Raw genomic sequence first — 5,481 nt, 5'->3', positions numbered from 1 at the left:
ATTTATATTGACATCGCTCATAAGTATGAAAGGAAGTTTAATAGAAGCTAGATAGTCAACCAGGCTCTCGGTAAATTGAAAAAAGTCTGCTTATGAACCATGGGTAGTTGGTACATTGCAGTAATAATAACGTGTGACAAAGATATAGAAAGGCATTTATAATTGAGAGTTTCGACCAAAATTTCTTCAATTACAGTAGGCGTGTAGCAGTCTTTCACATAAATTGCAAGACCACCGCCTATTCCATGAAGCCTCGTCAAACCATTGTACTTATAATCATCAAAATAAATAGATTCATCCTGTGCGGGAAGCCAGGTTTCAGATAACAAACAGCATCAAACTTTGTTCGCAGTGACGAAAGTAGGAGGGAGCTGAACTTGATTCCAATCTTCATTTTAAGAAGTACGGATACCTGGGAAACTTGGCAAGAGTTTGTTGTGGGTGGTACAGCGTGAATGAGAAGAAAGAAAAATTAGAAGACGACACAGGAAAGCTTTACCTCCCAACTGATCTTCTTATTGAGAAAAAAAAACACTTTATAAATCACAGTTATAGGGTGCTGAAGTGCTTACATCACTTGCCCAAATCCTTTCAAAGGGTTACCTTTAACAACTCATCTGCTACTCGGTGAACCCGGTGTCCAATAACTAAGACTTATCAAGAACCGAGACCTCCTCTACAAAGAGCAATAAAAAGGATAGTAGTCCAGATGGTGGAGTAGCATAAAACGGATAACGGACTTCGGATAGAGAAGAACACGCGGGCGCGGACTAGCAACTAAATTTTATTGGAAAAACATGTGAAATAAATAAGACGAAACATGCACGAAACCAAACAAAAAAACAAACGCATCGAAGACTACACTGCGGATGGAAGCCTTCTATCGAGGAAGGCTATCTCATTTTCCTGTAATGCCACGGATGGTATCGCCACATTCGTGTGTGTGTTCTTAGCCATGCAATAAGCTTCGAAGATTTCCCTGCCTAACTGGTTGCTGCTGTAGTAATGGATCTCTTTGTTATGAATGTCAGGCCGGCAAAGGTTGTCATTTTGATCTTTGCAATAACTGCAGTGCTGCACTAGGTGGGAAGAAGGGGGTTTTAAGGCGAGAGCCTTTTATGACTCATACTCCCGGTCGAGGTCCTGTTCGTCCGCTGTATCGCCAACCGGAAGTCACGACAACAGAAGTGACAGCACACGATCGTTCAGCTCATTACGGTCTTCAATTCGATAACAAAAAATTCTTTGTGCAAGATTGGATTCGAACAAACATCTTTCCGATCAGCAGCCGATCGTGCTCTACAACGCAGCTTGCTGCCAACGCTCATGCATTTCTCCTCGTGTTGGACGCTGGAGAGTGTTTGCGGGAAGGAGTCGAATCAGACGGATGCCTCCCAAACGCCCTCCAGTGTCTCCAGCATTTAAGATTCACAGACAGTGGTGTACTTATATCAACATCTTAACCAGACATCAGTTAGTAACACATGCACCAACACCACGCTGAAGGCTTTCCCCTCGCTGCACTTCAGGTAAACAAAGTGCCCCCTGAATATTTTTCATCTAGAGGGAATTCTAATGATCTTTCAGTGTGATGCTTATGCACCTGTCCGCCTGGCCGTAATACACCTTTCCACAAGAGAAAGGTACCCAATACATGACGCCTTTTTTTCAGTTTATGAACTTTTCTGCGTGTGCAACTGAGCGCTGCCGATTATCTTTTCTAAGAGGGCCCGGATTCAGCTTCTTGAGCACAGCAGCGCGTACTTTCTCAACTTTTTGTTCGGCGAAGAACACCACCTGCATATTCCACCGCGCAGCGATCTTCTTCAGAAGATGTGCGACACCGTGCATATACGGGATGTACACGACCTTCCTTCATGCCTATTCCTGCTGCACCTGAAGATGAGGCGCCGCCTTTAGCTTCAGCTTGCACAGTATTCTTTCCACGAACCTTGCAAGGTTGCTGTCTTGATCTATTAAAAAATCGAATATAAAGCCGTGGATCGGTTTCGTATAGAAATGCTGCCAATATTTATGCATAGAAGTTCCATTACTCTTGTGATGATAGAAAAAGTTGAGCCCAAGAAGACATCTGCATAATCGAAGTTCCAAACACATGGCTAGAGGTGCGTCCAGGTCAGTCATTTTCTCAACCACCTCCAGTTTACAGTCAAAAGAGAATTAAAGCTCCTGTTCCTTATGACAATGCCAATCACAATCACAGCAACCAAATTTTCTAAGAATTTTGACCCTTCCTCATCATTTTGCCCTTGAAACAATTTATGTCCTCACCTTGTCTGCCGTAAACAAAAAATTGAGAAAAATTGAGACACAACACGGCTCTCGACCCTGTGTATACTATGTAGACGTAGCAGGGCCATCACCCACGGAATTTTACTCGGCTACTCTTTTATACCAGGAAATGAACGTTGACATATTCTCCTTCCAAGCCCAGAATTCAATGCGAGCCGAGGAAGTAAAGATAGCGCTTGCTGCCGCCCACGCCAATTCGAGATTCATCATAACGGACTCCCGAAAAGCTTTTGATCATTACTTTGCAGGCGAGATCTCCCCCTTTGTCGCTTGTATTTAAGACGGACTGCCGCTGATCGCACACCGAAAAGAATCATTCGGCTCCTGGCCACCAGAGCTTACGAGATAATGAGACCGCGGATGCCTGCACTGTGGGGAGACCTGTGATATCTTCCACATGGTGTGTACATGTACTCAAAATCCCCACCTCCCCCTTCCCCTATCCCTTCCCGAAAGACACGAGAGACTACCCTCTTGAACTGTTCCTCGCTTGATTCCCAAGAGTGAGAGAAATGTAACTTTAATTTGCACCCGTGTAAACTGAAGGGGGAGAAGGCTATAGCCTAAACCGCCATTCATTCCCTAAACCGTCGCGCGGAATCCCTTGGGACTCGGCGGCGGTCAGGGCGGGACCGATGACTTTGCGTTGTTCTTCTGCTTCGGGGTTGAGCAATACGATCTTCCAGGATTGTACATTTTTATTCGGGTCGTCATAGAAAGGGCAGCTCCAGACCATGTGGACTAGATCTACAATGTTATTGCAGTGCATACATCTAGGATTAAAGACTTCTGGATACCATTTACTGTAAAGTAGAGCATTTGGAATCACCCCGGTTTGCAATTTCTGCCACTGGATTTTCTCTTTCCTACTGAGCTGTTTATCTGCTGCTGAATAGGCCTTGCGACCGAGCTTATAATGAGAAATTACATCATGGAATGTTGTGAGTTCGTCACCCGATGGGAGGTATTCCTCGTTATGGAGGCGGCGCGTCAGCGGCGATTGACTGCAAAGTGAGCCCTCGGGAGGTCGCGTTCGGCTTCTTGTTCCCAAACAGACCCTGATGAGCCGGGGACCAGATTCTTGAGATTAGCTGTGATGGTACTTGCCCTTCTCTCAGAATTTTGGCGGCTTCAGCAGAGATTCTGCCCATATCATAGTTCTTAATGGCTGTCTTAGAGTCACTCACTGCCATCCTTGTACCGTTTTGTAGTGCAGCTATAGCAAAGGCAACTCCTTCTGCATTTGGTGCACTTGTGTTTTGAACAGTGCAGCACGAGACAGGGTCTCCACTCTCACGAACCACTATCGCTGTTTGTGCTGCCTTCCGATCGTATTTGACAGCGTCCGTGTAGAGCACATCGGATCTACCTCGAAATTTGCTCGGTAGGGCCACAGCCCTATCTTTGCGTCTACCTTGGTAAAATACCGGATGCATGTTCTTTGGCAGCGGTGAAATTTTGAGTCTATCTCTGGTTGCTCTAGGTATGTTATCTGTCCGCTTTGAACACTTGTAGGGTTCGAACCCCAGAGGCTCCATGATTTTCCTCCCAGTTTTTGATTTTTAAAAGCCTTTGATACTGCGATAGGGCGGCGGCTTCCATGAGCTCATTCAGATTGTTGGAGAAACCTAGGTTTAGAATCTCTACCGTCGAAGTGTTCGGAGGAAGACCTAGTGCGATTTGGATCCCTTTTATGATTCTGATTTCAATTTTGTCCTTTTTTGCTTTGGCCAGTTCGAGATAGGGGGCAACGTATAACACTCGGCTTAAGAAGAAATCTTGAACCAATCTCAAAAGATTGGCCTCCTTCTCCCCCGCATGCTTGTTAGAAATGCGCTTGAGTAGCCGGCACGTCTGGCTGGTACTCGTTACAAGTCTCATGATAGTTTCTGTGTTTGCGCCCATTTCTTTGCATGCGCGGCCCTCGGGCATATATACTGTCTACAACCGGAATGGAACTGCCACCTAATCGCAAAGCAATATCACAACTTTTTCAAGGGGGACTGTTTCTTTTCATTTTTTGAGATGAAACAAAAAAAGCCCCCTGATTTTTCTGCCTAGCATAATAACTCAATCTGCTCGAGATATTTCTCTATTACGCCTATGGCTCGCTGAAGTTTCCTTTCAATCTGTTCATCGCTACTCCTGCTCAACCACCGCGTCAAATCGTCGGCATATATGATGTGATGCAAATTTGTGATTCCATTCAGCTGCCCTGCGAGCCGAATCTTCGCTACATTATACAGAGTGGGAGAGAGAACAGATCTTTGCGGCGTCCCTCTATTCCCCTATCTAATGTTTTAGAGTGATTGTCCTGCCAGGCTGAGGGGTAACCGTCCGATTTGAGAGAAAGTCCCTTACGTAGTTATATGTCGCGACTCTAACTTTTAGCGTGCTAAGCTTCTCAAGTATGGCTACGTTTGTGACACTATCAAAAGATTCAGGGACGTCCAGTGCCACAATGACCCTAGTATCAACAATATTTTTATCGATTTCCTGCATCTTAAGCTGTAGAATGGCATCGCATGCCGATAGGTTTGATCTGAAGAATATGAATGTATCAGGATGAAGTATTTGTGTTGGGTTAACGTGCCAAAGTGACTCAGGCTATGAGAGACGCCGGTATCAGGATAATGATTTTGATCTTCCATGACTCTATTCTGTCTAGATTGAATTATGTCCTCCATCAATTTTGCAACCCAAAATTTTAAGGAAATGGGTTTGACATGCTCAAAGCCTAGCTTCTTTCCTCTCCTCGCAATGAAGACCAGAATCGCAGCTTTCTATGCTCGCGGTATCTCTCCCTGGTCCCAACATTCTTGCATACAGGTTGTAAGATTTTGAATGGAACCGTCGTCAAGATTCCTGAGCATCCTGTTGTTGATTCTCTCCGACCCGGCTGACGTTTTTGTTCTTAGGCTGTTGAGTTTATCCCCCCCCTTCACCGACAGTGATGGGACTGTCCAATACCGGGTTTACCGAGCCCGCGTACTCAAGGACTCTAGAACAGTTAAGGTAGCGATCCCTAACCTCGGTTATAAGTTCCTTTGTCGGACCTGCATATTTATGCACAAGCAATTGAAGCTGCTGTTGAGCCTCCGATATTGTTTTCTCTGGAGCTAATAGATGTCGGAGCAGTTTCCACGTTCCGGCGCTGCCAATATTCCT

General features: G+C 45.3%; 1 pseudogene; it reads right to left on the bottom strand.

Moving 5' to 3' along the window:
- Positions 1-2,869: 2,869 nt before the first annotated feature.
- LOC144133979 (uncharacterized) lies at positions 2,870-3,915 on the bottom strand (annotated as a pseudogene).
- Positions 3,916-5,481: the final 1,566 nt, after the last annotated feature.

Source organism: Amblyomma americanum, chromosome 5 (genome assembly GCF_052857255.1).
Source record: "Amblyomma americanum isolate KBUSLIRL-KWMA chromosome 5, ASM5285725v1, whole genome shotgun sequence".
Taxonomy (NCBI): Eukaryota; Metazoa; Arthropoda; class Arachnida; order Ixodida; family Ixodidae; genus Amblyomma; species Amblyomma americanum.
The sequence above is the reverse complement of the archived record's forward strand: the minus strand, read 5'-3'. Positions and strand labels throughout refer to the sequence as shown.